Genomic DNA, 25,351 nt, shown 5'->3' on the forward strand with positions numbered 1-25,351 from the left:
TGTGGATATCTCTGTTTGCACTCAATGAGCACCTCACATAATAAATTTTCCATTGACCCGGATATTCCTTGCCAACCTCCTTGCGCTCTACTAACATGGCCACACTGACAACACATGTGTTAGCAGCTAACAATAATGGCTCCTTATTAATAGAAGCAGCAAGGACCGGTGGCTCAGCGAGCTGTCTCTTTAGATCTTCAAAGGCAGCATTAGCAGCATCACTCCAGAAAAAGCCATCTGCCTTCTTCATCATTTTATACAGTGGTATGGCCTTCTCACCTAACTGGCTTATGAACCGGCTTAAAGCAGCAATACGACCTGCCAAATGCTGGACATCATTGATGCACGCCGGCTTAGCCAAAGATGTGATTGCTTCGATCTTCTCCGGGTTAGCCTCGATGCCTCTGTTAGAAACCAGAAAACCCAAAAGCTTGCCCGATGGTACTCCAAAAACAGACTTGGCCGGGTTAAGCATCATCTTGTAGACCGGGAGGTTATCAAAGGTTTCCTTCAGATCATCAATCAAGGTCTCCTTCTCTCTGGACTTCACCACAATATCGTCCACATAAGCATGAACATTGCGCCCAATCTGATTGTGAAGACAGTTCTGCAGACATCGCTGATAAGTCACCTGGGCACTCTTAAGCCCAAAAGGCATAGACACATAGCAGAATGCTCCAAACGGAGTAATAAAAGTCGTCTTCTCCTGGTCCTTAACTGCCATCTTGATCTGATGATAACCAGAATAAGGATCCAAAAAGCTCAAATGCTCACAACCCGCCGTAGCATCAATGATTTGATCAATACGAGGGAGAGCAAAAGGATCAGTCGGACAAGCCTTGTTTAAGTCTGTGTAATACACACACATACGCGAGGTGTCGTTCTTTTTAAGCACGAGCACCGGGTTAGCCAACCACTCTGGATGAAAAACTTCAATAATGAAACTGGCCGCCAAGAGCCGGGCCACTTCTTCACCAATGGCCTTGCGCCTCTCCTCGTTGAACCGCCAAACAAACTACTTGACCGGCTTAAATTTTGGATCAATAATGAGAGTGTGCTTAGCGAGTTCTCTCAGTACACCCAGTATGTCAGAAGGTTTCCATGCGAAGATATCCCGGTTCTCAAGGATGAACTCGATGAGCGTGCTTTCCTATTTGGGATCCAGATTAGCACTGATACTAAATTGTTTAGATGAGTCACCTGGAACAAAATCGACAAGCTTGGTGTCATCAGCAGACTTAAACTTCAGCACCGGCTCATGTTCTGTAGTTGGCTTTTTCAAAGACGTCATGTCCACCGGGTCAACATTGTCCTTGTAGAACTTCAACTCCTCTGTTGCACAAACAAATTCAGCGCAAGCAGCATCGCTTTCCTCACACTCCAAGGCTATCTTCCGACTCCCATGCACTGTGATGGTACCCTTATGACCCGGCATTTTAAGCTGCAAGTAAACTTAACATGGTCGTGCCATGAACTTGGCATAAGCCGGTCGTCCAAACAGGGCATGATACGTGCTCTTGATTTTGACCACCTCAAAAGTAAACTTCTCGGCCCTAGAATCATGCTCATCTATAAAGGCTACTTCTAGTTCAATCTTACCCACTAGGTACACCGACTTACCAGGCACCACTCCATGGAAAACAGTGTAGGACGTCTTAAGATTTTTCTCAGTCAACCCCATGCGACAGAATGTTTCATAATAGAGGATGTTGATGCTACTGCCTCCGTCCATGAGTACTTTATTGAATTTATATCCACCAACCTGAGGTGCCACCACCAAGGCCAGGTGAACCGGATTGTCAACCCGGGGAGGGTGATCTTCCCTACTCCATAGAATAGATTGCTCAGACCATCTCAAATAACGAGGGACTGCCGGCTCAATAGCATTCACAGCCCTCTTATGAAGCTTTTGGTCCCGTCTACACAAACTGGTGGTGAACACATGATACTGTCCACTATTCAACTGCTTCGGATTGCTCTGATATCTAGATTGCTGCTGCTGCTAACCTCCCTGGCTAGATTGCTGATTATAGCCACCTTGATTTCCTTGAGAGTCTTGAACATTGGAATTTGAACCACCGCCTGGACCATGAAAACCGCCGCCACCTGAGCTGCCGCCTGGCCCATGATTTCTATTGAACATGTTAGAGTTCTTGAAAGCCTTCATGATCGTACAGTCCTTCCATAGGTGAGTGGCAGGATTCTGCTGAGTACCGTGCCTTCGACAGGGCTCATTTAATAGCTGCATAAGAGTGGGACCTGACCCGCAAGACCAAGGAGGTGGCCTCCCCTTACGTCGCTGATTGTTGCCCTGTGCATCGGTGTTAGCCACAAACTCCAAGCCATCGTCATCCTTACGCTTATTATTGCCTCCTTGACTCGCCGGGTTATGCTGATGACCCTTGGCATTGCCGTTCTTCTTCCACTTCCACGTCTTCTCGTCGTCAGACTCAAGATCCTTGGTACTATCAGAGTCGGCGTAGTTGACTAAAGCCGCCATTAGCTGGCCCATGTCATTACAATCTCGCTTGAGCAGCCCCAGCTTCTGTTTCAGAGCCGTAAAACGGCATTTTTTCTCCAACATTAAGACTGCAGAGCCGACATCCATCTTATCAGATGAATGTACTATGGCTTTGACCCGGCACACCCAATGGGTCGTGGACTCCCCCTTGTCGGTGTAAAACCGGCGGATCTCGGGTAGGGGGTCCCGAACTGTGCGTCTAGGCCGGATGGTAACAGGAGGCAGGGGACACGATGTTTTACCCAGGTTCGGGCCCTCTTGATGGAGGTAAAACCCTACGTCCTACTTGATTAATATTGATGATATGGGTAGTACAAGAGTAGATCTACCATGAGATCGGAGAGGCTAAACCCTAGAAGCTAGCCTATGGTGTGATTGTATGTTGTGGTTGTTGTCCTATGGACTAAACCCTTCGGTTTATATAGACACTGGAGAGGGTTAGGGTTACACAAGGTCGGTTACAAAGGAGGAGATATGCACATCCGTATTGCCTAGCTTGCCTTCCACGCCAAGTAGAGTCCCGCCCGGACATGAGATGAAGTGTTCAATCTTGTATCTTCATAGTCTAACAGTCCGGCCAATAGAGATAGTCCGGCTGTCCGGAGACCCCCTAATCCCGGACTCCCTCAGTAGCCCCTGAACTAGGCTTCAATAACGATGTGTCCGGCGCGCAGTATTGTCTTCGGCATTGCAAGGCGGGTTCCTTCTCCGAATACATCACAGAAGAATTTGAATACAAGGATAGTGTCCGACCCTGCAAAATAAGTTCCACATTCCACCGTAGAGAGAATATTATTTTCGCAGATCTAATTTGCTGGCTTGTTTTGGCAGCATGACGTTGTGTCATGGCCCGGTGATTATTCGAACCGTTTCCTTTAACCAGCCCCGCACATAACGCGAGGCAGCTTTTCAACACGTCTTGTCAAAGGAGAGATAGTGTCCCCTTATTACGGGATTATCATCAATATGGGCGTGTGTAACCCAACCGCGCCATCAATTACGGCGCTTGGGGGATATGTGAGTTTTACCAGGCAAGTGGGGACGCTTAGTTTTGTCCGCCCATATAAAGGGATAAGGATTCACCTTTCTATCAATGCCTTCTTCCTCCTTTGCTCATCCGTTTTCACACACTCGAGCTCTAGCGCCCAAGTCCACACTTCCCACCTCAACCTTCTCCAACCATGTCCGAAGCGGGAGGCAGGTAGATGGTCTCCTCCGTCACGGAGGGAGACATCAAGAAGCTGCGCGGAGCCGGATACTTAGCCGCGAATATCGCGCATCGGCTGCCCGCTGCGGGGCAGATCGTCCCTGCCCCAGAACCTCATGAGAGGGTAGTTTTCCTCCACTACTTCCTCCACGGACTAGGGTTTTCCCTCCATCCATTCGTCCGTGGTCTCATGTTCTACTACGGGCTGGACTTTCATGATCTGGCCCCGAACTTCGTCCTCAACATTTCGGCATTCATCGTCGTGTGTGAGGCTTTCCTCCGCATCCGGCTCCACTTCGGCCTATGGTTAAAGACCTTCAATATCAAGCCGAAGGTGGTACGAGGCCAACAAGCAGAATGCGACAGAGCCATGGTGGGCAAGATGCCCAATGTTATATGGCTTGAAGGCTCCTTCGTGAAGACAATAAAGGGATGGCAATCGGCGTGGTTCTACATCACCGAGCCGCGCGATGCCGAATGGGCGGCAGCCCCCGAGTTTCGATCCGGATTCCCTACACGGCTCACTTCCTGGAAAGAGAAGGGCTTGTCATGGGGTTCCTCGGTGGAGCTGGATGGACTCCAGAAATGTATCCGGAGTATGGCGAGCAAGAAGCTCAAGCTTGTCAACATAGTCCAAGTTATGCTCATCCGCCGGATCCTCCCGTGCCAACAACGGGATTTTACCTTGTGGGAGTTCGACCTGGCCCAGCACCAGACTCTGAGCGAGCTCTTTGATACGACGCACAAGGACGTCTGGAAGGTGCTGTTCAAGGGCGCCGAGGTCCCTCCCTCTCTCGCCGAGGACCGCGGACCTAGCGCAAAGCGCCTAGCGCGTTTGGTGAGTTCAATACATCCTGTACGACATTTATTTTCCCTAGCTTAATTATGTGCGGGGTCTAATCTTCATGCCTTCGACGGGACTGGGTGGAGATGTCGGGGCAGATTAACTGTCCGGCCCCTTTGCCTGAAGATATTGCGGGCGCTCTCCTGACGGAGATGCTGACTCCGGCTCCTTACAAGGTGCTAGAGAAGACCAAGAAGGCCAAGGGAACCCGAAAGAGTTCCTGGCGCCAGGTGTTATCGGAATCATCGCCCGATAACTCTGTGGCACACTCCTCCCCCGAAGACGAGGAGGAAGAAGAAGATGCTCCCCGTCCAGGCGGGGGAGACAAGGAAAGGAAGGCCGCCCCGACTAGGGAGGCCGAAGGGTCCAAGAAGGGGAGAACTCTCCTTCCAGACTACTCTACCACCGCCGTTGACGGTGAAGACGAGTGGTTGCCCAGGGCCAAGCCCTCGGGGAGATCGTAAGTTTTCGGATTCCAGAGTAACTCATAGAATTCCTTTGTCGCACCGTTTTCCCTAACGCCGAACATAATTATGCAGGCCGCGACGAGCCAGTATCGATGTATCATCGGACGGCTCCCTGGGCTCCTCGGACTGGATAGCGATCCAGTCCCAACAGCCACCTCCCCTCGTCCTCCCGATGACGTCGAGGTGCTGTCTGAAGAGGCACCGGACCGAGGGGAGACAGTCCCGTAGGCGCCTCAAGGCGACCTTCCGGACTCCGGGAGCCAAGGGGACGGGGCCCCTGAGAGCTCCGAGTCCGGCCCTTAGCCGAACACCGCGCTGGAACCTCCAGCGGTTCCAGGCTCAGGCAGGCGGCCTCCTTCTAAGAGGGGCAAGACGCCTATGCCGATGACCTCTGTCCATCCAGAGGCGCCGGACAATCTGCTGGAAGCGCTTCGCAACGCTTCCATTAACGAGGAGCACCGTACTGTTGTGAGTGCGGTGGTCTAGAAGGTTCAGTCCGCCAAGAGCGGGTTGACTGAAGCCTGTGCCAGCCTTCTAACAAGCTTTGAGGTAAGTGTTTTAAAATGTAGTAGAAATATTACCGCATAGACAGTAGCCCCTGATGCTTTGTTCGGTGTTCACAAAGAGAAGCCGAACAGAGGATCAAATAATATCGCAGGAGTCTAATATAAGTATGTCAATATGCATATGCAGGCTTCGCTGCTGGCGTCCGCCGCACTGACTGCGGAGGTCGCCGTACTGAAGCAGGACCTCGAGGGGTCCAGGAAAGAGCTCGGCTTTGCCAAGAGGCAGCTCGAGGAGAACAAGGGTAAGTAATACCCTGTCTATGGATATGTATATATAAAAGAAGATGCGAGTGCAAAATGACAGGATCATCGTATATTTGCCAGGGGCCACGACCGAGGTGGCGACCCTGAAGCAAGCGCTAACCAAGGCCGAAGATAAAGCGGCCAAGGAGCGCACCGAGCGAGAGAAGCACGAGCCTCGGGTGGGCGAGGTGCAGCAAGAGCTCCAGGCTCTCATGGCGAAGCACGACGCGTTGGAGCTTGACTCAAAGACGCGAGAGTCTGAGCTTGCCGCGGCCCTTGAGAGGGCAAAAAGTGCCAAGGCCGAAGCCCAAAAGGCCCTCCAGGAGATCGACGGGATGAAGAAGATAGCGGCGGGTAAGGCTTTCTATATGCAAAGCAAGCATGTAAAAGTAAATTACTGATTACTTACCTGAATCCGGAGCTCTCCAGGAGCATTCACAGATTTGCCCCGCAGCGTGTCCGATGCCGCACAATTTTACCAGACCGAGGATGGAAGCTCAACGGAGAAGCTGTTCTGGTCTCAGTATGCTGAGGCCGAACACCCGGTGCCAATGATCGACCAGTTAAAGCAGATGGTCGAGCTACATAAGGCGGCCGATCGGGCCATGAAGAACTTTATAGTCCGGCTGTGGCCTGGCGACGCCTTTTCTGAACAGCTTCTTTGGCCTAGTGAGGAGGCTTGTGGATGCCTGCCCGCGGCTGGAGGTCGTCAAGCGATCTGTCTGCATTAAAGGTGCACGTCGGGCTTTCGCCCGTGTGAAATTGCAGTGTGTCAAGCTAGATGCCGTGAAGCTGATCAAGGAGGGGCCGCCGGAGGGCAAGGAGCACCGCCACCCCGAGATGTACTATGAGGGTGTTCTGCCGGGTGCCCGTCTCATCGCAGACGAGTGTTCAAAAGATGTAATATTTGAATGAGACTTGCTCGTTTTATCTTGTATTTATGAAAACTTGTTTCATATGCGCTATGCAACGCTTGTTTGAATTTAAAATATTACCTTCTGTTTGGCTGTTTATCCAATCTGAAAGATGGCTAGTCCTCGGCTTCTGCCCCCATGCCACGAGTGTTGGGGTGTTCGGGATAAACCTGAGCACTCTTGTTCCCATGATTGGGTCCTTCGAGGGAGATGCTCAGCATAGCGAACAAGGCAACCAGACTAATAATGCTTTATCACTCTCACTTAGCCATAGAATTCTATAATTTTAAATTTCGGCGAAGCCCCTGGTATTTGGAAGGCCGAATTCGGGGCGCGATACACGCCTTTAAGCCGGACAGGGCCGGCCCCTCGCTCTAAGCGGCATAAGTCCTTAGGGACTTGAAAACCTCGCCGAACAGCGACCAGTCTCTTGCCTTATCATGACAGTCAGTTTTAGCTTTGTCTACTGAGGTGCTGAACCCAGTAGAACCGGGGCACAATCGCAGTAGTTCTCCTAGCGCTACCTTAGCCGATAGAGTGGAACGTAAGGTACCAAAACATAGGAGCCGGGCAAACCCAACATTTGACCAAAGACATGATTCAAAGCTGGTGCATATAATGCTATAAGTTCGGGGTGCCGCACTTGTGAAAGTGTTCGGACTTTTCACACCGCATTGTGGGGTACTTAAGCCCCTGGTGTATTGGCCGTACCAAAGTGTACGGTTGCAAGGCCTCATTAATGAAAACAAAGGCGTCATTAATGCAGTAATAGTCGTAATGTCATGCATTGTTTATTCAAAAAATTGCGTTAAAGCAGAGTGATACAGATAGTATGATAAGCAAAGAGTAGGACTATGTCCCTTCCAAGGGCAAGCTGAGGAATGATATTAAATTGAATATTTTGCTCGTTACTGTAATCCACATGGGAATTCCATGGTATGACGTAGCTGTCTGCCTCCTTGGTTGCTGCATCATGTGTTCGGCAATAGTGCTGCCGGACACTGTTTCCAGAAATTAAGGTCCTGAAAAAAGAGAAAAATAACCAAACGGGAAGCCCCTAGTGCGGTTTAAGCCGCGTCTTGGGGCGTGCCGCAGTTGTGCCCCCTCCCCACCTGTGCCCATGGTATTTTTAATGCGTAATTATGTACGCGCAGCACGAGTTTCGCCATTGGGCTGGGATTGGGGTGGCCGCCGTATTGCTACGCGAGCTCAGATCGTGCCAGGTGGTCTATTTGCCAATTGCTTCGAGCGCACTTGATGGTGTCTGGGCCTTGAAGCGCCGAACTGGTTGATTGCCTTGAGAGGCTGCTTTGCGCTTCTGCTGCGAGGGCCACGGTGTGCTCCTCTGTTCGGAGAGAGCGCTCTGTGTTTCCATTGACTGTAATAACTCCGCGAGGTCCTGGCATCTTGAGCTTGAGGTATGCATAATGCGGTACCCCATTGAATCTAGCAAATGCGGTTCGCCCGAGCAGCGCGTGATAACCACTACGGAACGGGACCATATCGAAGATTAACTCTTCGCTGCGGAAATTATCCGGGGATCCGAAGACCACTTACATTGTAATTGAGCCTATGCAATGGGCCTCCATGCCTGGAATGACGCCTTTAAAGGTCGTTTTTATGGGTTTGATCCTTGAGGGGTCTATACCCATTTTGCGCACTGTGTCCTGATAAAGCAGGTTCAGGCTGCTGCCACAATCCATAAGGACTCGAGTGAGGTGGAATCCGTCAATGATTGGGTCTAGGACTAGTGCGGCAAATCCGCCATGACGGATACTAGTGGGGTGGTCCCTGCGATCGAAGGTGATCGGACAGGAGGACCAAGGGTTGAACTTTGGGGCGACTGGCTCCAACGCATATACGTCCCTGAGCGCACGCTTCTGCTCCCTCTTGGGGATGTGGGTTGCGTATATCATGTTCACCGTCCGCACTTGCGGGGGAAACCTCTTTTGTCCTCCGGTGTGCGGCTGCCGGGGCTCCTCCTCGTCATCGTTATGCGGCCCCTTGTCCTTGTTTTTGGAAATTAACTTGCCGGCCTGCTTGAACACCCAACAATCCCTGTTGGTGTGATTGGTTGGCTTGTCTGGGGTTCTATGTATTTGACACGAGCGATCGAGTATGCGGTCCAAGCTGGGCGGACCCGGCGTACTTTGTTTGAATGGCTTTTTCCGCTGACCGGGTTTAGAGCCTTTGAATCCGGCATTGACTACCGTATCCTCGGTATTTTTGATGTTAATACGGCGCTTATGTTTGTTGCGACGTGACCTGCTATAGCCTTCCTTGGTATCCGGGGTACCATGGTTCTTTGATATGTTATTACTGTGAGCCAACCAGCTGTCTTCTCCCGCACAAAAGCGGGTCATGAGCGTCGTGAGAGCTGCCATAGATTTCGGCTTTTCCTGACCAAGGTGTCGGGCTAGCCACTCGTCTCGGATGTTATGTTTGAAAGCTGCTAAGGCCTCTGCATCCGGACAGTCGACGATCTGATTTTTTTTGTAAGGAACCGAGTCCAGAATTGCCTGGCCGACTCTTCTGGCTGCTGAATTATGTGGCTCAAGTCATCGGCGTCTGGTGGTCGCACATAAGTGCCCAGAAAGTTGTCGAGGAATGCGGCTTCTAGATCTTCCCAACAGCTAATGGAGTCCGCTGGCAAGCTGTTAAGCCAATGCCACGCTGGTCCTTTGAGCTTTAGTGGGAGGTATTTGATGGCGTGTACGTCATCACCGCGGGCCATGTGGATGTGGAGGAGGAAATCCTCAATCCATACTGCGGGATCTGTTGTGCCGTCGTATGATTCAATATTTACAGGTTTGAAACCTTCTGGGAATTGATGTTCCATTACTTCATCTGTGAAGCATAAGGGGTGTGTGGCGCCTCTATATTGGGCTATATCAGGACGCAGCTCGAATGGGTCTTGCCCGCTATGTTCGGCCCGGCTGGATTTCCTTTTACTGTATCCGCCGTGATGTTTATCGTCTCGCAAAGTGGTGCACCCTCGTGATCCGTAGATCAATCTTGCATGCTTTGCTTTGTCCTCCAATATGTCTCGCAGGTCTGGCGTATCTCCCCATGCCTTTTTATTTGAATGGCATATGGGTGGAGGCTGAGATTTTGGCTGGAATGCCTCTCTATCACGGCCACGAGGTGGCCGGTCAGCCGTATCATACGCTTCTTCCTCCAGTCGGGGTAGTAACCTACACTTTGGGTAATTCTTGGAGGGGCACTCGAGTTTATATTCCTCGGCCGCAAGTACTTCAGTCCATCTGTCAGCTAGCAGATCTTGATCAGCTTGAAGCTGTTGCTGCTTTTTCTTCAGCTATTTGCCGTGGCCATGAGCCGGCGCTTGAAGCGCTCTTGTTCGACGGGATCCGGAGTGTTGTTGTCTTCGGCACTATCCGGAGGGGATTGTTGTTGCCTTGCTGGAGGGGATTGTTGTTGTCTTGCTGGAGGGGATTGTTGTTGTCCTCGGCACTATCCGGAGTGTTGTTATCTCATATGCCGGTATCATCACTTTTCCTTTGGCAGGACTTAGAGCGGCGCCACTGACATCGGCGCTTGGGTTGTTACTTGGAGGGGTCATCCTCCGCTATCTCGTCGCCATTGCCTTCTTTGGGTGCCTCCACCATGTATATGTCATATGACGAGGTGGCTTTCCAGTGCCCTATAGGCGCTAGCTCATGTTCGTCTCCTACATCGTCGTCCATATCGTCGATGTCTTCAGAGTTGAAGTCGAGCATGTCGGTTAAATCATCGATAGTGGCTACGAAGTGGGTGGTGGGTGGGCGTCGAATTTCGTCGTCTGCATCCCAATCCTGTTGGCCATAGTCCGGCCAGGGCTCTCCTGACAAAGAGAAAGACCTTAGTGAATTCAGAATGTCGCCGAAGGGTGAGTGTTGAAAGATATCCGCGGCGGTGAATTCCATGATCGGCGCCCAATCGGATTCGATTGGCAGGGGCGCGGATGGTTCGGAGTCCGGAAAAGAGTCCGGCACCTTGGAGTCACGGGCTGCGCAGAGGATTAGGCTGGTGTTCTGCTCGATCGCCGTTGAGACTGCAGCCCCTGAGGCGGTGTCTAGCCACCTATCCTCGATTGGCGCAGTTGGCTCCGAGCTAAGGGTTGGAGCTGATGGGGGCGCGGCCTCTGGGGTACTGTTTGGTGGTAGAGCTAGGTCATACCCATCATGACAGTGCGGCGCGCCCGGCTGTGGCTCGAATCCGTCGAAGATCAAGTCTCCGCGGATGTCGGCAGTGTAGTTCAAACTTCCAAATATGACCTGATGGCCAGGGGCGTAGCTTTCAATCTGCTCCAGATGGCCAAGCGAATTAGCCCGTAGTGCAAATCCACCGAATACGAAGATCTGTCCGGGGAGAAATGCCTCACCCTGGACCGTATCGCTATCGATGATAGTAGGAGCCATCAAACCTAACGGCGACGACACAGAGGAATTCTCAATGAAAGCACCAATGCCGGTGTCAAAACCGGCGGATCTCGGGTAGGGGGTCCCGAACTGTGCGTCTAGGCCGGATGGTAACAGGAGGCAGGGGACACGATGTTTTACCCAGGTTCGGGCCCTCTTGATGGAGGTAAAACCCTACGTCCTGCTTGATTAATATTGATGATATGGGTAGTTCAAGAGTAGATCTACCACGAGATCGGAGAGGCTAAACCCTAGAAGCTAGCCTATGGTATGATTGTATGTTGTGGTTGTTGTCCTACGGACTAAAACCCTTCGATTTATATAGACACCGGAGAGGGTTAGGGTTGCACAAGGTCGGTTACAAAGGAGGAGATATGCACATCCGTATTGCCTAGCTTGCCTTCCATGCCAAGTAGAGTCCCACCCGGACATGAGACGAATTCTTCAATCTTGTATCTTCATAGTCTAACAGTCCGACCAATAGAGATAGTCCGGCTGTCCGCAGACCCCCTAATCCAGGACTCCCTTAGCCCTCCTCTTATTTACAATTAGTCCAATCCGCAATTGACATGGGTTTCTTGCATGTGTCCTTGAAATTCTGAATAAACCGGGCTTTTAATTCTGCCCATGAACCAATGGAATTGGGTGGCGGCCCCTTCAACCAAGTGCGGGCCGTTCCATCCAACATCATGGTGAAGTACTTGGCCATTGCTGCGTCACTGACCTCCAGTAGTTCCATGGCCATCTCATAGCTTTCAATCCATGCCCCCGGTTGTAAATCGGCCATGTAATTAGGAACCTTTCGAGGCCCCTTGAAATCTTTGGGGAAACACTCATTACGCAGAGCCGGTACCAAGAAAGGGACACCTCCAGTCCTTCTGGTCACGCCTGCCTCAATAGAGGACGTCGGATGAACCGGAAAAGACTGGTGAGCCGCCCGCTGAGCCGCCTGCTCAGCTGCCTGTTGAGCCGCCCGGTCACCACTTGGCGAATCATGTCCTGGTCGACCAAGTTAGGAGCTCCATCACGCGCCGGGTCATGCCTGCACGGCTGGTCAAGGCGCTGGGCGTTGCTTGAAAGGGATGCTGAATCTATGTTCCTACTATTACTTCACACTTCATCCAACATATCTCAATGGATCTTTATCTTAATGATTATCCCGAAAATTGAGGCATCCTGGTAGCTGGATGACCATTATTTTGGCTTCCTCATATTCCGCACCCGCCTGTTCCCAGTCTCCCTATAAATAGGATCCGAAACCATCTCCCATTTTTCTCCTTCTTCCTTCTTTCTCTCGCAACACTTCTGCCGCTCGAGCTCCACCACCGCCGCAGAGCACCTCGTCTTCATCAACCTCGGCCGCTGCATCAACCTGAGTCGATCCAGATACCGGTGGTGACCCTCTGCAGTAGATCTACAGCTGTAAGTTTCTGCCTTCTCATACCTTAGATCCGCACTAGGGTTTGCAAGGATCTCTGTGTTCTTCGTAGTTCGTCGCAGTTCATCCTTCAGGCTGCACCGTGAGCTTCTTTGATCTAAAACCGGCGCTAACCTAATGCGGTAGCCGTTTTATTTCTACCTTTGATATCAGTAGATCCCCTTTTCTAGAAGAAAAAATCTTGTACAAGCTCATGAACTCATCTGTACTGATTTTTAGGACTAGATTTAATTTTCCTTCCTGAACAACCTTTGATAAAAAATAATAGTTGCAGCCTGTGAAACTTGTTTATCTTAGTACTTAGCCAACTTTTCGTTGCCGGCAACTCTTGAATGTCTTTACTCATGGCGGCTTACCATCCTGGCTTATTTTTCCTTCATATAGCATTAGCCCTCATTTAAGCCGCCATTATACATCCGTATTGCAATTATTAGCTTGTAATCCCACCAATTAATTTGAGCCGGCAAATTACTTCCTTTTAGATTGCCTTTTCAGCATGCCGCCAAACACGACGATAGTTTGCAACTGGGTCACTTCCATAGTCACTGAGGATACTCTAAAGGACTTTGTCACTGTCGGATATTTATCAAATAAGAGCGTCATGTCTTACCGCGCCCCTGACCCGGCCGAAGAAAGACCTCAGCCAAAGGATGGTGAAATCATCATCTTCACTGATCATATGAACTGGGGCTTTTTGCCACCCGGCTCAAAATTCTTTGGAGATGTTCTGCACTTTCTCAAGATTCATCCGTAAGACATTTGACCCAATTCCATATCAAACATCAGTAACTTCCATGTTTTCTGCGAGGTTTATCTTTAAGAAGAATGTACTGTTGAACTCTTCAGAGAATACTTCTATTTGAACGGCCAGAATGAGTACACGAACGGCCCTAGCTTGGAACTTGGCGGGATTTCGATTCAGTACGGACGGGATGTTTTCTTTCCTTTAGTAGTCTTGCCAAGCCATCCAAGGGACTGCAACCAAACCTAGTTCTATTGCAAAGATACATTGCCGGTGATACATCTCCAACGTATCTATAATTTTTGATTGTTCCATGCTATTATATTATCTATTTTGGATGTTTATGGGCTTTATTAGACAGTTCTATATTATTTTTGGGACTAACCTATTAATCCAGAGCCCAGTGGCAGTTTCTGTTTTTTTCTTGTTTTAGAGTATCGCGGAAAAGGAAAATCAAACGGAGTCCAATTGACCTGAAAGTTTACGTAACTTATTTTTGGGAGGAAAGCAACCCGGGAGACTTGGAGTGCACTTAAGGGAAGCACCAAGGAAGCCACGAGGCAGGGGGCGTGCCCACCCCCCTGGGCGCACCCTCCACCCTCATGGGCCCCCCGTGGCTCCCCTAACGTATCTCTTCCGCCTATATATCTCCATATACCCTAAAACAATCGGGGAGCACAATAGATCAAGTGTTCTGCCGCCAGAAGCCTCCGTAGCCACTGAAAGCCAATCTAGACCCGTTCCGGCACCCTGCCGGAGGGGGCAATCCCTCTCCGGTGGCCATCTTCATCATCCCGGCGCTCTCCATGATGAGGAGGGACTAGTTCTCCCTCGGGGCTGAGGGTATGTACCAGTAGCTATGTGTTTGATCTCTCTCTCTCTCTCTCGTGTTCTTGAGGTGATACGATCTTGATGTATCACGAGCTTTGCTATTATATTTGGATCCTATGATGTTTTCTTCCCCCTCTACTCTCTTGTAATGGATTGAGTTTTCCCTTTGAAGTTACCTTATCGGATTGAGTCTAAAGATTTGAGAACACTTGATGCATGTCTTGCCGTGCGTATCTGTGGTGAAAATGGGATACCACGTGATTCACTTGATGTATGCTTTGGTGATCAACTTGCGGGTTCCGCCCATGAACCTATGCATAGGGGTTGGCACATGTTTTCGTCGTGATTCTCCGATAGAACCTTTGGGGCACTCTTTGAGGTTCTATGTGTTGGTTGAATAGATGAATCTGAGATTGTGTGATGCATATCGTATAATCATACCCACGGATACTTGAGGTGACATTGGAGTATCTAGGTGACATTAGGTTTTTGGTTGATCTGTGTCTTAAGGTGTTATTCTAGTACGAACTCTAGGGATGTTTGTGACACTTATAGGAATAGCCCAACGGATTGATTGGAAAGAATAACTTTGAGGTGCTTTCGTACCCTACCATAATCTCTTCGTTTGCTCTCCGCTATTAGTGACTTTGGAGTGACTCTTTGTAGCATGTTGAGGGATAGTTATGTGATCCAATTATGTTATTATTGTTGAGAGGACTTGCACTAGTGAAAGTATGAACCCTAGGCCTTGTTTCAACACATTGCAATACCGTTTACGCTCACTTTTATCATTAGTTACCTTGCTGTTTTTATATTTTCAGATTACAAAAACCATTATTTACTATCCATATAACACTTGTATCACCATCTCTTTGCCGAACTAGTGCACCTATACAATTTACCATTGTATTGGGTGTGTTGGGGACACAAGAGACTCTTTGTTATTTGGTTGCAGGGTTGCTTGAGGGAGACCATCTTCATCCTATGCCTCCTACAGATTGATAAACCTTAGGTCATCCACTTGAGGGAAATTTGCTACTGTCCTACAAACCTCTACACTTGGAGGCCCAACAACGTCTACAAGAAGAAGGTTGTGTAGTAGACATCAAGCTCTTTTCTAGCGCCGTTGCTGGGGAGGTTAGTGCTTGAAGGTATATCTTTAGATCTTGCAATCAAGTCTTTTAGTTTCTTGTTTTATCACTAGTTTAGTTTATAAAAGAAAACTAAAAAAAAATGGAATTGAGTTTGTCTCATACGCTTCATCTTTTTAATATCTTTCGTGAGTATGACAGAAAGGAAAATTGTGCCTAAGTATTAGAAGAAGAATGCATTAAAATGTTTGGCACTAAATCTTTGAATAATGAGCATGATTGCAATGTTGTTAGTATGAACTCCTTGAATATCCATGGTACTAATGATGATTGCACTAGTTATGATGAAAATGTCTCCTATAAACATGTAAATTTTTGTGGAGTGCATTGGGTTTGTAAGTACACACCAAATAGGGAAGATAGATATTGCAAGAGGCATAAGTATTTAGAAACTAAATTGTTGCAAGAAAGTCTTGATGATTGTGCTGAAAAATTCAATATTTTTCGCGCCCCTTGTGAACTTTGCAATGAACACGGTCATTTAAATCTCCAATGCAAATTGTCGCATGACCGAATTGTATCCAAAAATTGTGATAATTTGATTACCCTTGAGCATCATAAAGAGCTTAGTCTTCTTTTGGGGTATGAGGAAATGAAACGTATAACCAAGGCTATTCCAAAGTTCAATCTTGATAGATTTCTTGATTTTTATCTAGAGAAGATTTATATGTATTGTGCGGTGAATTGCATTGAAAATCCTTATATTGCCAATTACATAAAGAAAAGAAAACAAATAGAAGATGAAGAGAATACTAATGAAAGGAAAGAGACTTCCCAATACCCTCCTATTATTTCTTATGATGAATCAGGTAACGAGGAGGAGCCTCCTATTCAACCAATCTCATTTATAAGGAGCTCCAAAAAGAGGATTGAACCCACAGATGATGTGGTGAAGAAGAAGAAAAGAAAAAGGAAGAGAGGTAAAAAGATATCTCTCCAAAATAATGCTGCTCCTATTACTATTGTGCCTCATGAAAATATAATTGTGGAAGATAATGATACTTCTTATGATCTTGAAAATATTCTTGGCACTTGCTTGGAATAATATGATAATTGCTATATGATTGGTGCTATCTATACTATTAATGATGAGACTGATTATGCTTATGATATGAAAAGGCCCAAGCTTGGGGATGCTATGTTTGATGAAGTCGATGTTTTTGAGAATATATTTGCTGCAATTAATGTTTGTCCCAAGCTTGGGGATGCTATGCTTAATCACGATGATATTTTTAGTCTCCCAAGTTTTGATATGCAAATTTATAATGATGATAGCATGCCTCCTACTTATGATAATTATTGTGATGATACATATGCTATAAAAAGTACTGATGATTATATTTATAAAACTTGTCATGATTATGATTACCCTTTTTCTGAACATTACTCTTTTAATGTGGAAACAATTTATAGTATTCAAGTCTCTTATGATACTCCCACTATTCCGAATAAGAAGAATTTTGCTTGTGTGGGGAGTAATGAAATTACTATGCTTGTAGATCATGAAAAGAATGATTTATGTTCTGGTTATATTGTTGAATTCATTCATTATTCTACTGAAAACTATTATGAGGTAGGAATATGTGCTTGTAGGAGTTGCAATAATATCAAGCTTCCTCTCTATGTGCTTAAAGTTTTGAAGTTATGCTTGTTTTGCCTTCCTATGCTAGTTGATTATTGTTCCCATAAGTTGTTTGCTCACAAAATCCGTATGCATAGGAAGTGGGTTACACTTAAATATGCTAGTTATATTCTTCAAAATGTTCTCTTTATGTTTCAATTCTTATCTTTTATGTGAGTATCATTGAAATCATCATGCCTAGCTAGGGGCGTTAAACGATAGCGCTTGTTGGGAGGCAACCCAATTTTATTTTTGCTACTTGCTTTTTGCTCTTGTTTAGTAATAAATAAATTATATAGCCTCTGTTTTGGTCGTGTTTTTTGTGTTTAATTAGTGTTTGTACCAATTAGAACCGTTGGGAAGACTGGGGAAAGTCTTTGCGATCATGCTGTAAAAAACAGAAACTTTACCACTCACTAGACTTGCTTCCATTTTTTATTGGAGAGCGAAATTTAGTTAATTCTTTTTGCAGATGATTAATAGATAAATTTCTCACGTCCAGCAATTTATTTTAGGAATTTTATGAGTTACATAAGTATACGTTTGATACAGATTACTACAGATTGTTCTGTTTTTGACAGGTTCTGTTTTCCGTGTGTTGTTTGCTTATTTTGATGAATCTATGAGTAGTAAAAGATTTTATAAACCATAGATAAGCTGGAATACATTAGGTTTAACGTCAATATAAATAAAGAATGAGGTCATTACAGTACCTTGAAGTGGTGTTTTGTTTTCTTTCGCTAACGGAGCTTATGAGTTTTCTGCTAAGTTTTGTGTTGTGAAGTTTTCAGGTTTTGGGTAAAGATTCGATGGACTATGGAATAAGGAGTGGCAAGAGCCTAAGCTTCGGGAGGCCCAAGGCACCACAAGGTAATATTCAAGGACAACCAAAAGCCTAAGCTTGGGGATGGCCCGTATGGCATCCCCTCTTTCGTCTTCGTTCATCGGTAACTTTACTTGGAGCTATATTTTTATTCGCCACATGATATGTGTTTTGCTTGGAGCGTCATTTTATTTTATTTAGTTTTGCTAGCTGTTTGAATAAAATACCAAGATCTGAAATTATTAAATGTTAGAGAGTCTTCACATAGTTGCATAATTATTCGACTACTCATTGAGCTTCACTTATATCTTTCGGAGTAGTTTGTTGTTGCTCTAGTGCTTCACTTATATCTTTTTAGAGCATGGTGGTGGTTTTATTTTATACAAATTAATGAACTCTCATGCTTCACTTATATAATTTTGAGAGTATTTAGAACTGCATGGTAGTTTGCTTTGGTTATGAAACTGGTCCTAATATGATGGGCATCCAAGAGGGATATAATAAAAACTTTCATATGAAGTGCATTGAATACTATGAGAAGTTTGATACTTGATGATTGTTTTGAGATATGAGGATTGTAATATTAGAGTCATGCTAGTTGAGTAATTGTGAATTTGAGAGATACTTGTGTTAAAGTTTGTGATTCCCGTAGCATGCACGTATGGTGAACCGTTATGTGATGAAGTTAGAGCATGATTTATTTATTGATTGCCTTCCTTATGAGTGGCGGTCGGGGACGAGCGATGGTCTTTTCCTACCAATCTATCCCCCTAGGAGCATGCGCGTAGTACTTTGTTTCAATAACTAATAGATTTTTGCAATAAGTATGTGAGTTCTTTATGACTAATGCTGAGTCCATGGATTATACGCACTCTCACCCTTCCACCATTGCTTGCCTCTCTAATACCGCACACCTTTCACCGGTATCATAAACCCACCATATACCTTCCTCAAAACAGCCACCATACCTACCTATTATGGCATTTCCATAGCCATTCTGAGATATATTGACATGCAACTTACCACCATTTTGTTACTATGACACGCTTCATCATTGTCATATTGCTTTGCATGATCATGTAGTTGACATTGTATTTGTGGCAAAGCCACCGTTCATAATTCTTTCATACATGTCACTCATGAATCATTGCACATCCCGGTACACCGCCGGAGGCATTCATATAGAGTCATATCTTGTTCTAAGTATTGAGTTGTAATTCTTGACTTGTAAGAAAATAAAAGTGTGATGATCATCATTATTAGATCATTGTCCCAGTGAGGAAAGGATGATGGAGACTATGATTCCCCCACAAGTCGGGATGCGACTCCGGACGAAAAAACAGGCCAAAGAAGCCCAAATAAAAAAAGAGGCCATAAAAAGAAGATAAAGGGCCCAAATAATAAAAAAATGAGAGAAAAAGAGAGAAGGGACAATGCTACTATCCTTTTGCCACACTTGTGCTTCGAAGTAGCACCATGATCTTCATGATAGAGAGTCTCCTATATTGTCACTTTCATATACTAGTGGGAATTTTACATTATAGAACTTGTCTTGTATATTCCAATGATGGGCTTCCTCAAAATGCCCTAGGTCTTCCTGAGCAAGCGAGTTGGATGCACACCCACTTAGTTTCTTTTTGAGCTTTCATACACTTATAGCTCTAGTGCATCCGTTGCATGGCAATCCCTACTCACTCACATTGATATCTATTGATGGGCATCTCCATAGCCAGACTATACGATTTTGTAGGGATAGCTTTCTTTAGCCATGTTATTTTGACAAGACATGATTACTTGGTTAGTATGCTTGAAGTATTATTATTTTTATGTCAATATTAAACTTTTGTCTTGAACCTTATCGATCTGAATATTCTTGCCACAATAAAGAGAACTACATGGATAAATATGTTAGGAGCATTCCACATCAAAAATTCTGTTTTTATCATTTACCTACTCGAGGACGAGTAGGAATTAAGCTTGGGGATGCTAATACGTCTCCAACGTATCTATAATTTTTGATTGTTCCATGCTATTATATTATCTGTTTTGGATGTTTATGGGCTTTATTAGACACTTTTATATTATTTTTGGGACTAACCTATTAACCCAGAGCCCAGTGCCAGTGCCAGTTTCTGTTTTTTTCCTTGTTTTAGAGTATCACAGAAAAGGAAAATCAAACGGAGTCCAATTGACCTGAAACTTCACGGAACTTATTTTTGGAAGGAAAGCAAACCGGGAGACTTGGAGTGCACGTAAGGGAAGCAACGAGGAAGCCACGAGGCAGGGGGCGCGCCCACCCCCTGGGCGCGCCCTCCACCATCGTGGGCCCCTCATGGCTCCCCTCACGTATCTCTTCCACCTATATATCTCCATATACCCTAAAACGATTGTGGAGCACAATAGATCGGGAGTTCCGCCGCCAGAAGCCTCCGTAGCCACCGAAAGCCAATCTAGATCCGTTCCGGCACCCTGCCGGACGGGGCAATCCCTCTCCGGTGGCCATCTTCATCATCCCGGTGCTCTCCATGATGAGGAGGGAGTAGTTCTCCCTCGGGGCTGAGGGTATGTACCAGTAGCTATGTGTTTGATCTCTCTCTCTCGTGTTCTTGAGGTGATACGATCTTGATGTATGGCAAGCTTTGCTATTATATTTGGATCCTATGATGTTTTCTTCCCCCTCTCCTCTCTTGTAATGGGTTGAGTTTTCCCTTTGAAGTTATCTTATCGAATTGAGTCTTTAAAGATTTGAGAACACTTGATGTATGTGTTGCCGTGCGTATCTGTGGTGACAATGGGATACCACGTGATTCACTTGATGTATGTTTTGGTGATCAACTTGCGGGTTTCACCCATGAACCTATGCATAGGGGTTGTCACATGTTTTCATTGTTATTCTCCGGTAGAAACTTTGGGGCACTCTTTGAGGTTCTATGTGTTGGTTGAATAGATGAATCTAAGATTGTGTGATGCATATCGTATAATCATACCCACGGATACTTGAGGTGACATTGGAGTATCTAGGTGACATTAGGGTTTTGGTTGATTTGTGTCTTAAGGTTTTATTCTAGTACGAACTCTAGGGCTGTTTGTGACACTTATAGGAATAGCCCAATGGATTGATTGGAAAGAATAACTTTGAGGTGGTTTCGTATCCTACCATAATCTCTTCGTTTGTTCTCCGCTATTAGTGACTTTGGAGTGACTCTTTGTTGCATGTTGAGGGACAGTTATGTGATCCAATTATGTTATTATTGTTGAGAGGACTTGCACTAGTGAAAGTATGAACCCTAGTCCTTGTTTCAACACATTGCAATACCGTTTACGCTCACTTTTATCATTAGTTACCTTGCTGTTTTTATATTTTCAGATTACAAAAACCATTATCTACTATCCATATACCACTTGTGTCACCATCTCTTCGCCGAACTAGTGCACCTATACAATTTACCATTGTATTGGGTGTGTTGGGGACACAAGAGACTCTTTGTTATTCGGTTGCAGGGTTGCTTGAGAGAGAGCATCTTCATCCTGCGCCTCCTACGGATTGATAAACCTTAGGTCATCCACTTGAGGGAAATTTTCTACTGTCCTACAAAGCTCTACACTTGGAGGCCCAATAACGTCTACAAGAATAAGGTTGTGTAGTAGACATCACCGCCTGATGAAAAACCAATGCCTGGTTATCGCGCTGAACATCTTGATGCTAAATACTCACTCCCTGATCAACTTTCTGCCGCTGAACGCAAGAAACTTAACCCAACAATCAAAAGGGTTCAAGCCTTGCTGGAAAATGGCTTAACTGGAGTTGATTTGATCCACTGTTGGATCGCATGGCGGATCATCCCTCTAAGCGGCCGATCTGATTTGATGTGCAACTATACGGGAGGAACAGACGATCCATTACGCCATAGCTCCCTTCATCTGATCGAAGAAGCCATTGTTGAAATGGAGACCACCCTCGTCAATAGAAAATATGAATAATGCAGCAAAGTAGGGTTGAATCCTTTCTACAAGCTTAACCCGGCACCAGAGGTAATGCCTCTTGACTCCTTTTTTCTCATTAGTTAAGTATTTGCATAGGTTTCAATGTGCTATTTTTCTACAGGCTAAATCTGACTTTTGGAAGGCCAAATATGATCATGAGGCTGCTAAAAAAGCTAGAGCCATTGCAATAGCCGCCAAGAAAACCACCAGAAAATCTAAGAAGAAAACAACTGCTTCTGACTTATTCAAGTTGGATGACGTCTATGAGTCGGAGGTAGACCTTGACTCTCTTGGCCTGCTTTTTAACAATCTTATTGATACTGACTATTATCAGGAGGACACGGGGGCCAGCCAGGCAGTTGAAGAAGACGTAACTATTATTTCCTCTGCCTCAGAACCTTTACCAAGGCAGAAACCTCGGTGGGTAACCCAGAAAGTAAGGTTTTCACACCCCTTGGCTTATTTAGGTCCTCATTTTCTTTTGAAAAAACAGCAGCATGAAAGCCACCGTCAGACTCGGACCAATGGAGACGATGAGTTACCCTCTGGCTTACCAAAAACTCCTCGGAAACGCCAAAACGAGGTTGTTTTACATCTTAACTCTGATGAACGAGTCACTTGTATAAATCACTCAACTATAATTCCATTTTTGCAGGATATTAATCGTTCCTCCTCTGGTGATTCTTCACAAACTCAGCTGCCGGCTTTTAAGACCACCCCCGGGTAAAGATAATTATCCTTCTTCTGCACATTTATGCCCGTATCATTATACTAACTCATCAAATTCTTTTAGTGGTCAAGCAAAGGTAGTAAAACCGGCTGACGATCCAAAAGCAGCTGAACCGGCGCAGCCGACTCTTGCCCCAGAACAAGCTGAAGCACCGGAATACCCTGCTATCAACATTCAATTAGATCTTCCTGAGCCGTCTATCAATGAAACCGTTCTTAATCCATCCACTACTGCACCGTCAAGCTCAGCTAACCCGTCGGAGACTTACGGCAATGATGTTTTAATCACTAGTAGAAGATACGTTGAACCAGGCAATCCAACTGTGCTGGCAAGACACTCTACAAAGCAAGAAGGCATGGAGAAGAAGAAAGTGAGGTTTGATGTCTCCCACTACACCCATCTGAGTATTGGTGAAGAACTATCTGGCTATCTTAGCCAAGTCAACTCCAGTCGTGACTCAGAGATTGAAATGGTCAAACAGATGTATCAGAAATATGAGGTATGTTCTCTGGTTTATATAAGTTATGTACCCTGGCAACCCCCAAATTTGCGGAGTATGATAAGAGTGAATGATCTGTAGACTTTTAATAGACATATAATCCCTTGCCTTATACTCCTTTCGATTCCCGGTTTACAACTAAACTGGATGGTGATAATTTCTTCAATTTGCATGTGTAGTCCCCAAGGGCCGATTTAGTCAGTATGAATGAGCCGGTCCTAGTAGCCAATATGGAAGAGACAAATACTTTGACCAGATATCTTTATTAGCCGGCTGAGGCTATCAATAACATATCCAGCTTACCTTTGGTAGGCAAAACAGCAAAATGCATTAGCCCCCAAGTGCCAAGTGGTCTTTGCTTGCAAAGCATTTGGGACTTCTGGAAAAAAATCCAATTCCTTTAACAATAAAGATGCGCTAACAGACATTAGCCCCCAAGTGCCAAGTGTTATTGCTTAAAAAAGCACTCGGGACTTGCTTTTATAATCCGCCATGAAACTAACAACCTTATTCTGTATACAGGCTGCAGCCGCAGAACTGGAATCCCAATTGTCTGAAGCCAAGACACGGCTGTTAACTCAGGAGACTGAAACAAAGAAAACTGAATCCAAACTCCAATTGAGTGTGTCTGAAGCAGAGAAACTGAAAACCAGTTTTAGTGCAGAGAAAAAGGCTTGGGCCGATGAGAAGACTACCCTCACGCAGCATGCTGAAATGGCCGAGGCGGCTCTGAAAAAAGTTACCACTGAACTCACCAGTTTAAAGAACCGTGTGTCTCAGATGGTTTCTGAAATCTTCGGTAAATCACCTTATTACTTACTCAAAGTCTATATTTGTCACCATAATGTAAGACGCCTAGTTAACTCATTGGGAAAACTTCACAGGTCCCCGGAGCAGCAATCTGAGTCAAGATAATCTGATAAAGCTCAAGGTGGTTTACACTCTTCTGGACCAATGGTATACTGGAGCTCAGTGGGCTCTTGCCATTATCTCCCCAGCGAACCAAGGACCAAACTTATTAAGTGATGTCTTGAAGAAGTTGTCCATCGTACCTGCCAGGTTTCAGGAAGTCAAGCGTTCTTGTGCGAGAGCTGGAGCCGTAACTACTTTGCCGGAGTTAGACACAGCAGACGTAGCCAGGGGGTACCCCAGCTTTAACGAAGATGGAAGTCCCTTCAATCAAGAAGACTTTGTTGCCTGTGTGAAAGAGATTAGTCCTCATGCCACCATTATTGTTGAAGAAACCAATATCACCAAGTATCAGTCGGGTTTTGATGCAGAAAATAAGAAGATGGCCACTCCTTCCTATAAAGTGACGAACTTAATCACGCCGATTCGGCAGCACACCTTCGCCCCTGAAACTGACCCGTTTGGTCTGATTGACGACGAGGCTGAGTTCGTCGCCCCTCATGGCTTTGATTGGTCCGAACACAATTTCCAAACGGTGGAGGAGGATGAACCGGCAAGGGATGAGTCGCAACAATCCATTCAACTCGGCCAGGATTCATGAACCGGCTCCATTTTATCATCTGCTATGTGCGAGAGTAAAAATAGTATTTATCCTTTTGGGCTCCAAATGCCTTGTAATAGGCTAGCCTAAAACTTCATGTATAGCTTATGCCATCGTGCATATTGTACTGCGTACAACACTTTTGTCCATCATGTGATGATATACTTTCCATCCCTTATAATATCAGTAGTGTTGAATCTGTTCCTACATCCAATATATAAAAACTGTCCTGGCGGTTTATCGCCGGACGGGTCATAACGCCCAATACACAACCATGGAAACCAACATAGCTGTATAACCAAGGCAGGATGCAACATTAATCAACATGAAATATATCATTCCTATGATACTGAATTATATTGGTGTCTTACCACGCGGTGGGTCATAATATCTTACATACGACCATTAATATTGAAAGAAGAGACACAGATAAGCCTGTTATGAATTTTAACTTTGAAACACAACAACAATATCATACCTATGATCTTGAATTTGCACTGCCGATTCATGTGATCCGAACAGTAAGGGTGATAACCCAATCTTTTAGAAGCCAACTGTAACGCCCTCGATGCGGCTATATCTCCCACGTGTCGAAGCACGACTTAGAGGCATAACCGCATTGAAAGCAATGTCGCAAGTGAGGTAATCTTCACACAATCCATGTAATACATAAGGGAAAGAGATACATAGTTGGCTTACAATCGCCACTTCACACAATTACATGAATAAAGCACTACATCAACCAGATACAAACAAGGTCCGACTACGGAACCAAAAAAAAAGAAGAACCCCAAAAGCGACACAGTCCCTGTTCGACCCCAACTAGGCTCCACTACTGATCA

This window comes from Triticum urartu, chromosome 6A, assembly GCF_056163025.1.
Source record: "Triticum urartu cultivar PI428250 chromosome 6A, HENAU_Tu73, whole genome shotgun sequence".
Lineage (NCBI taxonomy): Eukaryota > Viridiplantae > Streptophyta > Magnoliopsida > Poales > Poaceae > Triticum > Triticum urartu.